Source organism: Chrysemys picta, chromosome 3, assembly GCF_011386835.1.
Source record: "Chrysemys picta bellii isolate R12L10 chromosome 3, ASM1138683v2, whole genome shotgun sequence".
NCBI lineage: Eukaryota > Metazoa > Chordata > Testudines > Emydidae > Chrysemys > Chrysemys picta.
The window spans coordinates 141,004,760-141,023,959 of record NC_088793.1 but is presented as its reverse complement, the minus strand read 5'-3'; the positions used below and the strand labels follow the sequence as shown (position 1 = coordinate 141,023,959).

General features: G+C 39.8%; 1 protein-coding gene across 10 annotated transcripts in view; it reads left to right on the top strand.

Moving 5' to 3' along the window:
• SMYD3 (SET and MYND domain containing 3) overlaps positions 1 to 19,200 on the top strand; it is a 635,613-nt gene that overhangs the window by 445,439 nt on the left and 170,974 nt on the right. Inside the window, exon 1 of one of the 10 annotated variants that reach the window (XM_065589171.1) lies at positions 373 to 462. The exons of the other annotated variants lie outside the window; for them this stretch is intronic. The gene's annotated coding sequence lies outside the window, so the exon portion shown is untranslated. Of the gene's footprint in view, positions 1 to 372; positions 463 to 19,200 lie in introns of those variants that run through there. 10 annotated transcript variants of the gene reach the window in all.

Below are 19,200 nucleotides of genomic sequence, written 5' to 3'. Positions count from 1 at the left end.
TCTTCCATATACATTTTATAAATTAATGGCATAAAATGCTACACTCTTAGGCATTGGTTTCAATTCCCTCCTGTAGGGTTGGGTATGGGATTCTATCATAAAAATATAGGTACTCTGTGTCCAAAAACTTAGCAGTTCAGTTTTGAGTTTTCAGTTCAGAGTTCAAGCTTAAGAAAGAAAAATGAAAGGTCTGAGTTTATTCATCGAATATCGTTTAGATCATGGTCTTTTCTGCTCCTGTCATGAACATACAGCTAAGGGTAGCATAAAATCCCTCCTTTACCTGTAAAGGGTTAAGAAGCTCAAATAACCAGTTGGCACCTGACCAAAAGGACCAATAAGGGGAGAAGATACTTTCAAATCTGTGGGGGAAGATTTTTCCTTTCTGCTCTGAGACAAAGAGAGAAACCAAGCAAGTAATCCAGCTCCTATGGAAATGATACATCTAATATTACAGAAATAGTAAGTAATAGCAAGGAAATGCATTAGATTATCTTTTGTTTTAGCTTGTGAATTTTTCCTATGCTAAGAGGGAGGTTTATTCCTGTTTTTTTGTAACTTTAAAGTTTTCCCTAGAGGGGAATCCTCTGTTTTAAATCTTATTATCCTGTAAAATTACCTTCCATCCTGATTTTACAGAGGTGCTTCTTTTACTTTATTATAAAGTTCTGTTTTTAAGAATCTGATTGGATTTTTAGTGTCCTAAAAACCCAAGGGTCTGGTCTGTGCTCCCCTTGGTTGCCTATTTGGTTGGTATATTATTCTCAAGCCTCCCCAGGAAAAGGGGTGAAGAGGCTTGGAGGGATATTTTGGGGAAACAGGAACTCCAAGTGGTCCTTTTCCTGAATCTTTGGTGGTGGCAGTGATACCATTCCAGGGCAAGGAATTTGTGCCTTGGGGAAGTTTTTAACCTAAGCTGGTGGAGTATAAGCTTAGGAGTCTTTCATGCAGGTCCCCACATCTGTACCCCAGAGTTGAGAGTGGGGAGGGAACCCTGACAGCTTCCCAAATTGCTACTTTTTACTTTTGAATCATGTAAAACTCAGCTAGCAGGCGTTTGAAGCCACCTTGGGGTTTTGGCCATAGTAGGTGTAAGGAATTTGTATATTCGCCTTTGACACTTTCCTGTTACTTTTAGCTGCCTTTTTGTTCTATTGTAGCATAAGCACAAAGAACAGCATAATTTCCCCTCTGTTAGAAGGCAAAATTCACTAATTTTTCTTCACTGTAGTTGTTGTTATTATTATTACTATTATTATTTATTATTACTTATTTGAGGCTGAGGCCCCAATCAGGAGACATAGGCCCATTGTATTAGCCAAAGTACATGCATATAATAGAAGAGCATCCTTGCCAGAGACTAAGATCCCCAACCCTGAAAGGAATTTCATGGGATCAGACCTCTACACTCACATGGAGCCCCATAGAAATTAGTAGCCTTGTTCACATCTGCAGAGGTCCATCTACATGAAGCTCCTTATAGGATCAGAGCTTAGCCATATAAGTTTTACATGCTTTCCTTCGGGTGCAGCTCTAGTGTGGACAGTATTGTAGAGCCACAGTAGCAGCAGCAAGACGCAAAACTGAAGAGGAAGGTGGGATTTAAAAAAACAACAACTCTGCCTCCATTGCCTAATTTAATAGCTGTAAGTGACACCGCAGATTACAACTTTGTGGAATTAGTTGGCAGTTCTCTGCAAAATATGTCAACCAATGGAGGCAAAGAAAAAAAAAAGGAGGGGTGTGTGTAGATTTCTGCACTACTGGGCTTCACCCAGATTTGCACCTAAGACTCAGTGAAGAGGGGGTGGTCACAATTCCCGAGCATATGAAGGTAATAGTAAAGTATAAGTTCTCATCTATATCAAGTTTGGGGCTGTTTGGTAACTGGGGTTTTGATTCAGTACATTATACAGATAAGGCCAGCCACAAAATTCAGATGTGGATCCAAACTTCCCCATAAAGTTCTCTGAATGGTTTGCACTTATCTCAAATATGCATGGAAATGAAAGACAAAATTAAACAAAGAAGATATCTGACGTCACAGTTAAAGTGCTGCAAAACTCCCAGTGATTTTCATTAAAAAGGAGATTACACAATTTGTTTAATTTGTTTTGATTTGAGTAGATTTGCTTCTCCTTCCCCACTCTGTACAAGTTTTGTGCTGAGCTTCAGGTTCAAATCTGAAATCTGAATCTGAAAACTCGAAGCAAGACAAAGTCCAAAGCAGAAGACAGCCAACACCATGCAGCTTTGCCTGATTTGGGGTCAACAGCATGCCAAGATGGCTTTCACATGGCTTTGAATGAAACCATACAGTACATCTCACATGCTCTAGACTGACCAAGATTGCATGGTATGGCAAGACTTGGGTTAAAAGTTGGCCCAGGATTACTCCAAAGGTTTGCAAGCCTTTGAATGAACCTGGGATGACGTTTGGGTTTTAACTAACCTAGAGGTAAACCTAAGGCCATACCTCAGATCCAACTTCTTCAAACATAGGGAATACCAGATTGATATCCTATTTTTTTACATGGTGCTTATCTTTGATTAATGGCTGCAAAAACTAATCAACCAAACAAACCAACCAGCTCCAAAAACTCCCAGAGTTTAGGATGTTTCAAATCCAGATCCAAACCTGGTCTTTACCACTTAGGCCAGTCTGAAACTGAAACCACATTAGTTCCTCATGATTTGGGGTTTGATAAGAAAAGATTCACACCTTTGTTTGCAAATTGTGTAGTGTGCTATTATTAAGTGCACAGCTTTGGGGGAGGGGATAATAATGCAGTATTCTCACTTCTCACTGCTACTAGTTTTTTTTTTAAAAGAAGAAACCATTAAAAGTATTAAGAATCATGGAAATTGGGATCCAACCCCCCATCACCCACTTTTTTCAGTTGAAGCACTGACAAGACTGGCGGTAATCTTTTGCAAACCAATATCTTATACATGGAAATTGTGCTGAAATTTCCATTGTAACAGTGCTTTGAGATTACAGTGATAGCTGCTGTAGGATAACGTTAATATATACAGTAGACAGATTATAAAGGAGATTTATTTCTTTATTTTTTTCAATGTTCAGTGACTAATTTAAGCCTTGAGTGACAAACTGGGTCCATTCTGCAAATGGGCACCTCCCGTGTTCTGTCAGGTGGCCTGATGTTTGAGTCACATTGAAAAGCCAATCTGGTGAGCACTTTGCAAAACAAATGTGCTGCTAGAAGACACCTGCTTTTGTGGAAGCAATGAAGGAGTTAAAACAACTTTGGAGAGCTTATTTGCTATACTTTACAGGAAAAACACCTTTAGTTTTGGACATTTAGAAGACATGGAAGTAGCTTACATACTTCTCCTAATATGCCTAAATGCTGTTTTTGAATTAATGGGGTTCATTACAATACAGACACCTCACCTTAAAATGAAGCTAAAATGAAAATGATCCTATGTTATAATTACACTGTATGTGGTATGATTTAATTGAGCAATAATCCCCTTTGAAATCAGTCATTAGCATTAGTTGGCAATTGGTTTGTTTACCTCTAAAGGTTAATGCTATAGCTATGGTAAGTAATAACTAATTTTAGGGGGATTTATTGCTATTAAAAACTATAATCAATTTCTAATAGCAATACTTAATTTTTAAAAGGCTGTAGGTTGGTTGAGTGACTGCATTTTGATTACTTTAAAATGGGTATTTTTCTAGCAAATGAATAAGTCTCTCCTAGTCAGAATTCAGTTTTGAGCCCTTAGATTTAGCATTGCAATTATGCATTGTTGGTTTGTTTTATTAATTGTTTGGTTACATTTGACTCTGCTGAACTATACATGCATGCATAATATGACATATTATTCATGAAATTTTCCAAAGTGACAGGCTCCAGTTACTCACCAATCATACAGTCTCTATCACATAATAAATGGAGTAGAGCTACTTTATGTAAGCTTGTTCTAAGTTCTTAAATATAATTATCTGAATTGTTGAAAAGAAATAAATGTTTAAATTACTGTTCTGTGCCGTGTAGCACTTCAGGGAAAGAAATTCCTACATCGCAGATAGAACTCTCGTAAATACATTTCTGACATAGGAACAAATAAGATAAATGGATGCGTTCACTATTTATCAAGATTAAGGATTACTAAAAGTGTAGTGCCAACTCCCAGTCTTCTGAAGTAAAGGTCTGTTCTTGTGGGGCCAAATTCTTTACTGGTGTAAATTTGTACAGCTTCATTGACTTCAGTGGCACTGTTTCATTTTTCACCAGCACAGAATTTGGTTTATGAGATGCTTACCATCTCTGTGTGAGGCTCAGCAGCTTGCAGGATCAGGCTTATAGACTTCAAAATACAAAATAAACCAGAAACCTTTTGAACTCCAACAGTTCTTGCTAGTAGCTACTGGGTAAAATTTTCAAAAGCGTCTTAGTGTTTCAGGAGCCTAAGTCCCACTAAGGGTCAGTAGAGCTGTTCAGGAAATTTTTATCAATGTTTTTTCAGTAAATAATGTGGTTTCAACAAAATCAAATATTTCATTGAGAACATTTTGATTTCACTGAATTTTTCTCTCTCTCAGGAAATAGAAACAAAATATTCTATTTTGGGCCAAATCAAACTAAATGGAAACATTTTGGTTTGTCAAACTGAATTGAATCCATTTAATTTAAGTTTGACATATGTATTGGCTAGAACTGTCACAGTGACTCATGGAGCTGTAGTTCTAATGCCTCATGCCCCCGTCCTCCACTATGTGCCAGGCTCCCTAGCTGGACTACATCTCTCTGATCAGGGGTGGCTCTATGTAATTTGCCGCCCCAAGCACGGCAGTCAGGCAGCCTTTGGCGGCGTGCCTGCGGGAGGTCCGCCGGTCCCGCGCCTTCGGCGTACCCGCTGCCGAATTACTGCCGAAGCTGCGGGACCGGCGGACCTCCCACAGGCATGCCGCTGAAGGCAGCCTGACTACCACCCTCACGGCAACCGGCAGGCCACCCCAGGCACGCACTTGGTGCGCTGGTGCCTGGAGCCGCCCCTGCTCATGATGCCTTACAGTCTCCCCTCTGGCTGAACTACCACGTGCATCATGCGAGATGTTGTCCAGTCAGGAAGCCCTGTCCACAAAGGAGAATGGAGGTGATAAGTACTTGAAAAACAACTCTCCAAAGGCTCCATGGAAGCTCCGGCAGACACAGTTCAGTGTTGATCCAAAATATTTCAATTTGGGAATGCTGCAACTTTTTTTTTTTTTATTGAAAATGTCAAAAGAAAACATTTACATTTCCAAAGTGAATTTTCAGAATTTTTCATTCTGCAAAAAATGACTATAAACAAACCAATCACTTTCCTTGTGGCACATACTTATAGACTTAACTTATTTCCTTCCTTGATTTAGACATATAAGATTTGTAATTTATCTTGGTACGATGCTTCTGTGTAGTGGATACAGTCATAGCATATAAGTTTTCCTCTCCCTTCCCCGTGATGCGCAGGTTCACAAGTCTCGTTTACTAAAATCTGCATTGGCAAGGTTGGTATCACTATGTTTTGCACACTTGTGCTGTCACTAACTCTTTGGTGTTAGAAATCTGTGTAATATCTTCAGTACTGTATTTTTGAAAGGAGGCTAACCTACAGCTTAAACCTACTGTGTTTAAATGTCTGTGATGTTTCAATAGTTGCACTATAGTTATGACCTCTGCTCTCTTCCTAGGTTTTTGTAGAGAAACTAAACAATCCAGATACTTGTTACAAAAATGACATCTAAGTATGTTCACTTGTCATCCATTGAAATCAGTGAGATGTACTAATGCTCACTCTGCATTTGGCCCAGTATTTTAAAATGCTTACAAAAATTGCCTAATTTTACATTATTTCTCCTTGTGGCAAGTTTTTTTTTTTTTTTTAAATCAGAATTTGCACTTCCACCACTCTAGGACTGGCATAAGAATAAATTAATTGTGTGCCATTTACCCTTCTCAGTACCTGCTTTGACTTGAGAATCATAGTTACTGTTATACTAACAATGTTTCATATAGTCACTTTTTCTAGACAGATAAAATGTTCAAAAATTAGAACAGTTCATTCTTGTATTGCTAAAAGAGAAGCAGGACAGATGTATTTACCTTTTCCCCTGCACATCCTTCAAACTGTAACGAGCACAGAAATGCCACAGAAATTAATCCTTTCCCACAAGGAAGGTTATACCACAAATAGAAAATAGTTCGAACAATTTAAAGACTCTACATTCTTGTTCCTTTTTTAATGTTATATTTAAGTTGACAACGTTAAAATTAAATTTAGCTCCTACAGTAAATTATCCTGATTGAAATTCATCTCTACTCCCTGATATTGGAAATTAATTTTAAAGTATTTTGGCTACATATAGGTAGGGCCCTACCAAATTCACGGTCCATTTCACGGTCATAGGATTTTAAAAATAGTAAATTTAATAATTTCAGCTATTTAAATCTGAAATTCCACAGTGTTGTAATTGTAGGGGTCCTGATCCAAAAAGGAGTTGTGGGGGGGTCGCAAGGTTATTGTAAGGGGGGCTGTGGTACTGCTACACTTACTTCTGCACTGCTGCAGGCAGCAGCGCTGACTTCAGAGCTGGGCAGCTGGAGAGCAGCAGCTGCTGGCAAGGAGCCCAGCTGTGAAGGCAGAACCACTGCCAGCAGCAGCACAGACGTAAGGATGGCATCGTCTGATATTGCCACCCTTACGTCTGCGCTGCTGCCTGCAGAGCTGGGTGCTCAGTCAGCAGCTGCCACTCTCTGGCCACCCAGCTCTGAAGGCAGCAGAAATGCAGAAGTAAGGGTGGCATGGTATGGTATTGCCACCCTTACTTCTGTACTGCTGTTGGCGGGACGCTGACTTCAGAGCTGGACACCCATCCAACAGCCGCCACCCTCCGGCCTTCCAGCTCTGAAGTCAGCGCAGAAGTAAGGGTGGCAATAGTGCGACCCTCCCCCATAATATAACTTTGTGACACACACACCCCGCAACTCCCTTTTGGGTCAGGATCCCCCAATTTGAGAAACTCTGGTCTCCCCTGTGAAATTGATGTAATAATGGGTAAAAGCACACAAAATGGGGAGGGAGACCAGATTTCATGGTCCATTACACGTTTTTCTTCTATAACATCTGAATAACAATCTTGAATCCTAGAGGATTCCGTGTAGAAATGTGATTCCTGGAGCTGTTCTCTTATTGTGAATGCCAGATATGGTCTTCTGAGACAGAAGAAGGAAATCAGTATTCAATTCAGCATTAGAGTTTTTAAAAAATTCTATATCCCAATTACTACTAGCATTTCTGCTTTTAAATTTCTCATCTGTGTACCTACAGACTTGCCTAAGGGCTTCATTGTGTGCCCTATTCTGCCAAACAAATGTGCTGGCTAACAGAAAACCAACAGAAACATTACTGAATTGGTTTTCTTTCATGCCTGCAAGCCATGAAGTTTCCATGATGAATATAAATATGAATATAAATCAATATTTGTGGTAGAGCAGAAGGTGATCTGCATAATTGCTGATGAAGAGAACACTGAAGCTTTCATTCAACAAACAGTCAAGGACACATGTGAATCAATATCCTTTAGAGATTTTTTTAATGCACATCAGGATTTTCGGTCTGCGGTCTTAGCTTCTTTGCAGGAAACTGGAGGAATTCTGACCCCTCAAATAAATAAATAAATAAAATATATTAAAAAAAAAAAAGGCAGAGTAGAATTCAGGACAGGCCCCCAACTGGATATTATGTGCCACCCCTGCAGGCTATAAATGCTGCCCTTCTACTACTGCAGTGTGGGAGGCATAGCTTCCATGGTGATAAGGAATCAAAGGAGTGAAGATTTAAAAATATATAAATATACCCCCTTGGAAAACATAGACTCAAAGACTTGTTGGCAGTAGGAATGCTCCCCTGTGTGTTTCCAAGTTCCATCTCCACATCAGTCCTTATTTGGACTGTCATGCACAATTAGGCCCATAAAGTAGTTTTTATTTTTTATTTTTGCATTTGTAAAACCTGTTGACCATTGTGGACTATTAGTGACAGACCAATCCGAAACTCTTTTATCCACACTGCCACTGCCTTCCCCCAGAGCTTTGGTGGCTCTAATAAAAGGGGGCCTGAATCTAAACCACGTACACCAATTCAAATAACCATACTGAAGAATAACACCTGTTGAAAAGAAAGAGATTTTCTTTACTGGAAATATCCAGTTTTATTACATTTTCAAAGACGCCTGCCTGAATAACCCAGTAAAAGATAATCAGCAAACAGGAATTTGCTGCCTAGTTAATCCACTCAGCAAAAATGCTTTGTTCTTCTTTTATTCTGACAAATTAGGCCAGAGGCATCAGGGTTTTCATTCACATCCTCCACAAAAAATGAATCGTTAAGAATGGCATGGCAAGAGGGAGCAGACTAACAGTAATCAGGTTCCCATTTGTGCATAACTCCATCCTGCACCTGCAGTACACTCTTGTTGCCCATGGAGGTGCATAAAGACTGACAGAGGGTATTACATCATCTCTTGAAGATAGACAGAGTCACAGTCTCGGTCAGGATTCTGGTCTTTTCCTGCTCATAGAACAGGAATACTAGCTATTCCCCAGCTTGTGTGATCTGCCATGTGGTAGCATGAAGATACGCTACCTGTTGTGCCGTGAGTTTAGCTCTACTTTCCCTCCTGCCTTTCCTTCCACTTTCCGTACCAGCCAAATCTCTACTGAGACATAAAAAATAACTCTATGAAATTGTAATTGTTACATTATTCTGTTGAAGATATGCATGAATATCCTCTGTATATACATGTGAGTACCATATGCCATCTTGGAATGAACTTGATATAAATATCTCTATATTTATTATGAAGGTACTTGTTGTGACTCCACAGTTCATGCTGCAACGAGGGATCCATTATCATTTTTATTCTCTCCATGCACCTCTCATTTTCAATAGCAAAAGAAGCTTTGGCTACTGTGAATTTTGTATACAGTTTCAAAAATCCAGAATTAATGGTTTTGAAATGACAGGAACTCCAAAACTGACCCCTCTGCCAATTCTGATCTCATACCTCTCAGGTTTTTTTGTTTGTCTGTTTTTGTTTTTTGTTTTTTTTAGCCCTCTGATGCTCACAATTGCTACACCCACATATTCACCCTGGTATAAATCTCCAAACACACATTTGCATAGTAAAGGAGATTGGGTAACTGCTTTTGAAATAATAGTTATTTGTATTGTTTATCATTCCTGACTGGCTCACTGTCAATAGAGCCACCTTGTTAAGGTTTATGTAGTGTTTTATGAGCTAAAATTTTAAGCACATAAGTATTTAACTGACTTAACTATAAACTAGTGGTCTCCATGTGGGCAAGTAGCCCAGGGTACTGGATTCTATTAATCTCCTTAAGTTGTACGTTACTAGAAGGAAACCAACTTTGAGCCGAGCCAGCTAAGCACTGATGTGTGTGCATCTGTTTGCGATGTGTATGTTTAAAGGGTTTGTAAATATGTGCTATAGGTCAAAATGAAGGTTGTTTGTGAAATGTGAAAGGTGAATGTTAACATGACAATAGTGTTGACTGAATGTATGAATTGTAGGTGTAATGGATTATTTATATGTTACTTTAGCTGGTCTTTGCCATACCTTTGAGTACTTAAGATTTTTTTTTGTTGTAGTGTTCTATTTATGTAATTTGTATGTTGGTAATAGCAATTGCTGCCACCACATTAATTATAAATTAATATTGTGTGTGTAGGAGATAATATGAGAGAGAGTATATAAAGGCAGTATAACGGTTCTATTGGCATTAATTTGGAATGCCTGCATTACTCAGAGCAGCAAAGGAACAAGTGATTTGCTTGAGATAATGCAGTAACTCACTTGGGAATCAGGTGTTGAAACCAGACTGGATGACTCCCAGTCCGCTGCACTAATGGTTAGATTACAGTTCCTTCCCCAGATACATTGTGTGTGCCATATGTCATACTTAAGGCTACGTTTTAGTCACGGGGGTTTTTTTTAGTAAAAGTCATGAACAGGTCACGGGCTGTAAACAAAAATTCACGGCCTGTGACCTGCCCATGACTTATACTCTATCCCTGACTAAACCTTGGGTGCTCTGTGGCAGGGGGCAACCTGGGGACAACTCGGGCGCTCTGGGGGTCAGGCAGTGATGCATGGCCCGGGATCCCCAGTGGTGCTGGGGGGCGGGGGTGCAGCAGCCTAAGACTGCCCCAGCAGCAGCTGGTGTGGCTGGGGCTGCCCAAGCTGCTTAGGCGGCCCCTGGGCCAGCCGCAGCGGCCATTGCAGAAGTGTCAGAGGTCCCGGAAAGTCACGGAATCCGTGACCTCCGTGACAGACTCACAGCCTTAGTCATAGTGTACATGTAATGACCTACCAAACACTAACAGAGGGTCCTGTGGCACCTTTAAGACTAACACAGGTATTGGGAGCATAAGCTTTTGTGGGTAAGAACCTCACTTCTTCAGATGCAAGTCACATGTCAAGAGCCAAAGATCTTCATATGCCATAGCTGAGATGTCTGCAGAATCACTATTGTGTATGGAGGGAGTGCTTTCTATGTAAGTGTTTTGGAGCATTACTGTAGAATAATGTAAGGTTTTTTTTTTTATTTATTTATTTTTTTTTTTTTAAATATAGAGGAGATAAGCTAATTTAGTATCTTCCTCCAGCTGCCCACTTGAGACACCATGGGGTATTTTTGACAGGTTTCAGAGTAGCAGCCGTGTTAGTCTGTATCCGCAAAAAGAACAGGAGTACTTGTGGCACCTTAGAGACTAACAAATTTATTAGAGCATAAGCTTTCGTGGACTACAGCCCACTTCTTCGGATGCATACCGAAGAAGTGGGCTGTAGTCCACGAAAGCTTATGCTCTAATAAATTTGTTAGTCTCTAAGGTGCCACAAGTACTCCTGTTCTTTCTCATGGGGTATTTTGTTTCATTCCTGGAAGCAATACCGTTTTCTTTTATAAGAATATGAACCCTCCAGGAATGATATTTGAATAATCACTGGCAATATGCCAAAAGTATTCAGAGTATCACCTGAATATAGGCACCTGGATGTACTGAGTAATGTCTAATCTTATTTAGCAAGAAATTGATTTTATATAAACTTATTAGTTACTGTACCTAAGTACTAATGTTAGTGGTTGCATAGATGACCTGCAGCCTAGAGAATATATTGATGGGGCATTATAATACAACAGACAAATAATTATTTCCTAACACGGTACGTTCGAATATTCAGCATATAGATTAGACATCACTTAAGCACTAAACTGCTCTGTGTCCACCAACAGTAAATTAAATGGGTAACATTGTAAAACATGGAGCATTGTATAACTACTTCTTCTAGTGCCTTTGTAGTTTGGAATCATTCATCATTTTCAATTTTCAGGGGTATAGGAAAATCATTTTTCCTCTGCAGTGAAACCTGATTAAAAGGTCTCAGCGCAGGAAAGCTGTTCTTTTCCCAAAGGGTAAGTCCACTAGATGATTTCTTTCCTAAAAACCAGGTGGGCAAGAAGGATGAGGCAGCACTCTGAAAAAACAACCAGCCCTCTTCTGGCTTTTTGCATTTGTCTGCCTCAGCTGTTGATTTAAGAAGAGGCCTTCGCTGTTCTGTGGGAGAGATATTGTATTGATACAAACAAAATAGGCTAGATGTCCAAATGGTCTAAATTGGAGTAGTTCCACTGAAGTTAGTGGAGGTACATTGTGTTACATGAGCTGAGGATCTGGCTCAGAGTATTCATGGAGTATATATAGGGCCATATTTATCACTGGTATAATTTCATTGGCTTCACACCAGGAAGGAACTTGCTCTATAATTTTAGGGGCTCAGTGGCATGGATGACTTTCGCTTCTGTGCAGAGTCCACACAAGGTCTATACACCATTTAAGTCTTATTTAAGACCTCAGAATTAAGACTAAAACGGGACTTAAGTAGGGCATAGGACTTGGGCTGTTCCTTTGAATTGATTAATTTCACCCTCTGTGTGTATCCAAGAGTAGAATGTAACCCTAAAGGCCTTGCACCCACAGAAATTGTAAATTGCCCCTGTGAAGAAGGTCCTATTTATGGCTTATGCTTAAGGCTTAAGTGGGACTCACGTAATGCACTAACTTTGTACTGGCTCTCTGCACAAGTGTGAATTTCACTCTAATTGCTCTAGACTGATACCACACAACGGTGCTCCAGTATTTGGCCAAGAAGCTTTTGTGACTTGATATTGGATCTGTAACATTATCTAACATTATTTCTATAATAGAATAGCATAATAGTCAGATGATTCTATACTGCGTATAGCAAAGTTCATGTAGAAACTTGTGCGTTCCTCTTTTTACTAGGGTTGTCTGAAACTGAACTATAGCCATGATTGCAAAATGCCATGTTTACCCCCTAATGGAGCACATACATATACTGGATATTAAACAGATGTTTAAACATGGTGATGTTTTGGTTTTGTCTTTTTCTGGGGATAGCAGACAGTCTGGCTCACTGTTGGTGGAGACCTGAAGGAATGATGTAGGGGCTAATCTGTTTCCTCTTTTGCAATGAGTAAATGGCTGTTGAAATTCAGTAGAAAACCAGAAGACATCCTACGAAATTTGTTTTTAATTGCAGCACTGGAGTCAGTTTCCTTGTACTGGAGAACCATCCAGGTAATTGTCTTGTGGCTCTCACTTCAGCCCAAAGGGTTGGGAACCAGTGGCTCTTTTCTAATGTTTTTTTTCCAGACAAAATTGACTCTGAGAACAGGGCTCATTTTCACTATAAAGCTGGTCATGCAGTTCAACAAGGATCAGAATATCCAAATCCCCTCTTCCTACCCCAAGTCCAAATCTCCTAAAAAAGATGGACTTTCCTGAGGTGATCAGAGGTTTGTGTAGCACAAGAAATGCAAGTATTGCAGTACCTCTTCCAATAGTGATTTGGTTTAAGATCCCCTCAGAAAGAGTCCAGCTCCATATTTGTTTGTACTTGTAGGTTCCAGGCCCAGTCCCTTGCTCTTGGGTCTACAGGCTTTGGGTGTGCTGTGGAGGCAACCCCCTCATTCCCTGGGAAAGGAGTACTTCAAGTTGCTCTTTTGCACTTTCCCTGAGTGGATTGGTGATGATGGTCTCCAAAGGGAACTGCTTTTGAATGGAGGGTAGAAGTAAGAGGAGAGTGTGGGTGATGGATGGGATAAAAAAAGAGATTGGAGCTATATTTTGGATTCTGACAACCCTGGAATAAATTTTTATGTGAAAAGAACATTTCAGGCAATGAGCAATAGGAGAAACAACAAATAGCGTGTGTGTGTGTTCGGTGAATTACTATTAACAAATCTGTGCAATAAACTCCACATGGGCACTCTTCCAATCACAAAGATGATAAAAAAATGCTTACCATATTTGTCAGTGCTCGCTCATCATGTTTAAGTCATTGGTATGTGGATTTCTTCTTGTGTCAAATATTGAACCACAGCTATTCCATGACAGGAATCATTTTCAGACTTAAAGTAACACTTTTGGGCTTCAGGTTTCATACAGAAGAACTAGTGGGTGAAATCCTGACTCCACTGAAGTTAGTGGCAAAGCTCCCATTGACTCTAAGGGAACCAGGATTTCACCCACTATGTGAAGCAGGCCAAACCCTTCAGTACTTACTCAGTTGCTTACCCTGTTAACTTAAATAGGAATCTTGAAAGAATTAGAACTGTAAGTTTTAGCCCATAGTGCTGCCAGATTATGTTGAAGAGGGGATAAATTGTCAAAGGCTGGCCATATACTTTAACGCTTTCCTACTGTTAGAACAGCAAATAAGCCATGCAAGTATCCATGCTGCTTGGTTCCTGGATGGAGTATTTTGGATCATTTGCTTGATCTTATGTGAAATTAACTTTTTCTGCTGGAGTAGAACTAATTTACCGCTCAGTCTAATTTCTCTGGATATGTTTAAACCATATTCATTTTTTCTCAGTAATTTTCTAGATATTGTCACGTATATTTGTAAAACACAATAAAAATGAATGCAGGGCCAGATTCAGATGCAGTATGGTGTTTTCTCAAAGCAGGATTCTTGGTGGAGGGCTGTAGTGGTGGAAAGTCCATGGGTGGAGGTTGTAGTGGCACAAAACACCCACCAGAGACTCTGCAGGGGGCCAGCACAGCCCAAAAATTGGTGGAACAACAAGAGAAGCTGGAGGATACACTGATTAAGCACATCAGTTTCCACTGGAGAAATTTCCTATGGAGCGCCTGGTGGGATTTAAATTGCACTCTAATCTTGTATTTCATTACAAGCTAAGTTAGATTGGCTTTCCTTGCCAGTTATAGGAACAAAGCGGAACCAACTCTCATTCTTTTAGAAGTCAAAAATCTGTCTGTGGGTATCTGTTTGGTTCTTTCTGACCCTTCCCCCCCCCCCATCCTTATATCAATCACATACCCCTTCCTTTGTACTCCTGGGTTCTTGACCAAGTGTACTGGAGTCTCCTAAACTCCTCTCCTGCTTCCTCTCCTTCAAATCAGTTTGGGGACTGCCTAGGAGAGGCTAGAGCCATTAAGGATAGTGCCTCTGGCATTGTCTCTTAAAAACCCTAAGTGGAAGCTGTTAAGCAACTTTTATAAAGGGGCTCCTCCTTACTGCTGGAGCATTCCAGACAGTCCCCTATTGGGAAGTACTTAATCAAGAATATTTATACAGGAACACCTTGCTAATGACAGATCCAGTAATAATTATTAAAGAGCACCCTCACATTTCTCACAATACATCGTGTTACTGAAACTGGCATCTTAAACATCTTCCTCCCCTCAACCTCCCTAATTTAAGCAGCAGCTTTGCAGTTCACCTTTAAGAGACTGAGATGTTATGGCTATCACAGTTACTAGTTAGTCATGTTCTTTTATGAAGTCAGTAGTGATAACAATAACTTAGAGGACTGTAATCTTTATAATAGGAAATTTATTGCAGATAAAAAAAGATACATTACAAAACCAGGGTGAGTAAGATTCCATTATTGCTCAAGATGTGCAACTGGCAATTGTCAAGGTTGAGGAATCTGTACTAAGGGAAGATTGTATATCATTAAACATTTCCCATGTGAAGAAAAACAAAAACAAAAGCCGAGTGACACAAAGAACCATTCAGCCATACAGCGATATTATATGTATAGAAACAACCACTCTCCAGAAGGATTAGCTGTATAAAGGTTCAAGCAAAACAAGACATAATTTTAACTAAGTTGGCTCCCCTGAGAGTTCATTAAGCCACACATGGGAAGCACTCATTAGGGTTGCATCTTTATTTTTCCAGTAACACAATAGAAATAATGATTGGGGGGAAATGTAAAATATTTTATTACAAAGCTCTGGTGTAAATCAGTGTAGCTTCATTGACTTCAATGGAGTTGTCCTGACTTACACCAGCTGATGTCCTTTATCTGGTCCTTTGTGCCATGTGGATACCACATCACAATACAAACATCACAGTGGACTGTTGGAATAGCTGTTTTTGGCTCTTTCACTCCATTTGCTGAAGAAATGGTTCTTGAGATCTGCACTGACCTAGGTCCTTATAGAGATCGTCTGAAACCAGAATCATTTATTGAATCTTTCCCCACCTTCTCCCTCAGTTTGAATGTTGGGGGTTTGAACAAAATGGGATCAAACTCTGAACTATCCCTGGTTTGGGTTTTCCGAAAGCTGTGTAAGATTTGTTTTTGTTTTAAAACACTCCTGCTTTTGTGCATCTCTAGATCCTTACTCTATTATCTTGTGCCTTTTCCCATTGATCAGTTCCAGAACCACTAACAAGTTTTCCAAGACCACAGTTAATGCTCAAGACCACCTTAAATCAAGCCCTGCCCATATTGACTATTAAAATTATTTTTCATGAGATATATTGGATTAACGTGTCATCATTCACACACTCAGCTCAAGAAAGGTCAAGGACCTTCATGTCAAAAGGAACACTTGCAGTTTAGAACCAGGGGAATTAGCAGGGCTGTTTCTGATACAAACTATCCAGAATTTCAGGGTGTTGAAATTCAGTGTTTTGTTTTGGGCCTATCTTACTCTATGGTCTACAATTTTAGGGCCTCATTCAAAGTCTCCTGAGATCAGTGGGCTTTGGATTGTGCCCTTGAACTCAAGATCCACATGTACTTCTAAGGAAGAAAATGTCTGGGATAATGACAGCAAGAAATAAGTGAAAAGAGCTTCAAGTTCATATCAGTGTAAATGAGAGTCATCTTGTCAAGACTTGCCTGTTGAATAGATGGCAGACTGTGAAAGAAGGAAAGGAGAAGTATTATATAATCTAATCAAAGTCTGCAAATACCAGTATGATTGAAGGATTGTGCACAAGGGAAGAGGTAAATGTTTTACAACTGAGACTATTGTGGCCACCTGGCTAGAACTCAGGGCTGTAAGGATGGAATTTTTAAATTCTTTGAGACAAATGAATCTGCTCAACATTATATAAATTGTCATGGAACAAATTTCAGCACTGGACAAAAGACATATTAGAGTATCTGATGTACAGTGATCTTTAAAATATCTTGGGACAAAAGATGTACAAACAATAGAAGGATTTATTATTTTATAAAAAAATGTATCAAGCCTAAGCACAGATCTTAAGAAAGTCTCAAAGTCCTTATATACCCACTAGTTAGTAGATGACAAAAATAAGTTACATGCCTCAGAATGCCAAATTCTTTTTGAAAGAAAAACAACTCTAAGCCTGCAGGAAGGGAGAAGGTAGCTATGGGAAGCAGATGTGTAACATGTATACATTTCAAGGAATGTAACAGCTAAGAGGTAATTGATTTTGTGTTTGCATAAAATATAGGAATGTGTTTGAATACATTGGATAAAATTCCATCCTAAGATTCATCTGCCCAGTGAAGTGAGTAATAATTGTGTATGCATTCTAATGGCAAAATTTGGCCCATTTTCTATAAACCACACAGTAGATGTGAGAATATGTACAATCACCATTTTAAATGTCACCTTTTGCCTGCAGTTACCATAGTGGTATGTGAGGTACTATATTTATTGATCATACTAAATACAGGGAAATGCTGTTTGTCAGCTTACTGTGTGGTTTTTGTGGTAAATGTTGACTTTTTAATGGTGATCACTCTAGGCAAGGTGTATGAAGCGAGAATAAAGGAAATAAAGGAGTTTTGGTAATCAATACACAAGGTGAGTTTAATTGACAGCACACCTCTCAACCTGAAAATGTGCTACTTAGTTTAAAACACAGAGTTCTCTCACACTGATATTACTATTGACCTAATGGTTAGGAACCTATATTCTAAGGATAGAAAAGTTTAACTGCAATTAATAAATTAATTTTAGAGGCAATTGCCAAATCAGGAAAAAATAGTTTGAGATTTTGTTTTTCATAGATTCATAGATTTTTAAATCAGAATGGACCATTATAATAATAATCTGAGCTGACCTCTTACATAACACAGGGCACAGAATTTCACCCAGTGATTCCTGCATTGAGCACAATAACTTGTAGTTGAAGCACAGCATATCTTTTACAAAAACATCCACGCTTGATGTAACTTGTCCAAGTGATGGAGATTTTGCCACATCCCTCAGTAATCTGTTCCAATGGTTAATAGCTCTCATCATTAGAAGTTGAACTTTGATTACTTGAATTTCCAGCCATTGGATCTTGTTACACCTTTACTTGCTAGACTGAAGAACCCCCCTAGTATCAAATATCTTCTTCTTGTTTAGGTAGTAATAGACTGTGATCAAGTTGCCTCTTAACCTTCTGTTCTCAGTGTGACCATAGGATTTCTGCCACAGATTAGCACAATGATCTCCAATTACCAGAATATGTTTCTGTACTTATGCTTTAGACATGTGAAACTGGGGCTCTACACTGTACCTTCATGGCTTAGGTTGCTCCAAATGTTAGTTAGTCTCACTATGCAAATGCTTTGGAGCCTCATTGCAAGTAAGAGCATGACAACTGAACGAGAGGTGATGAGTGCTGGCTTGTACATCAGAGGCATCGTTTACTAAATGGATATAGGTAGGGCCCTACCAAATTCACAGTCCATTTTGGTCAATTTCACGGTCATAGGATTTTTAAAAAATTAAATATCATGATTTCAATTACTCAAATCTGAAAATTCACTGTGTTGTAATTGTAAGCGTCCTGATCCAAAAAGGAATTGAGGGGGTTGCAAGGTTATTGTAGGGCAGCTTGCAGTACTGCTATCCTTATTCTGTGCTGCTGCTGGCAGTGGCACTGCCTTCAGAGTTGGGCAGCAGGAGAGCTGTAGTTGCTGGCCGGGAGCCCAGCTCTGAAGGCAGAGCCGCCGCCAGCAGCAGCGCATAAGTAAGGATGGCATGGTATTACCACCCTTACTTCTGCACTGCTGCCTGCAGAGCTGGGCCCTCAGTCAGCAGCTGCCACTCTCCAGCCGCCGAGCTCTGAAAGTAGCAGCGCAAAAGTAAGGGTGGCATGGTATAGTATTACCACCCTTACTTCTGTGCTTCTGCTGGCGGGGTGCTGCCTTCAGAGCTGGGCATCCGGCCAACAGCCACTGCTTTCTGGCCATCCAGCTCTGAAGGCAGCACAGAAGTAAGGGTGGCAATATCATGACCTCCCTCCTCCCCCCCAATAAGCTTGTGACCTCCCTGCAACTCCCTTTTGGGTCAGGACCCCCAATTTGAGAAATGCTGGTCTCCCCCATGAAATCTGGTCTTTGTGTGCTTTTACCCTTTACTATACAGATTTCATGGGGGAGATCAGATTTCACATTCCGTGACGCATTTTTCATAGCCGTAAATTTGGGAGGGCCCTAGATATAGTTGCCTGAAAATGTTTAGAACTTCTGCATTTAGCACATGATGTGTCTGCAGGGCTAAGCACAAATCACTATGTGGAATCCTGTTAGCCTTGCTGCTCTCTGGTTCCATCTTCAGAGCTTTGAGTCCAGGCCCCTCTTTTATTCAATTAAAACTTACCAGGCTTATTATACCAACTTATTATTTATTATTGTTTATTTGAAAGTGTCATAAATGTGTACACTATTACAGACACATTAAAGACACTGTTCCTGGCTCTAGTAGCTTTCAACCTAACTTAGGGTATGTCTACACTATGAAATTGGGTCGAATTTATAGAAGCCGGTTTTATAGAAATCGGTTTTA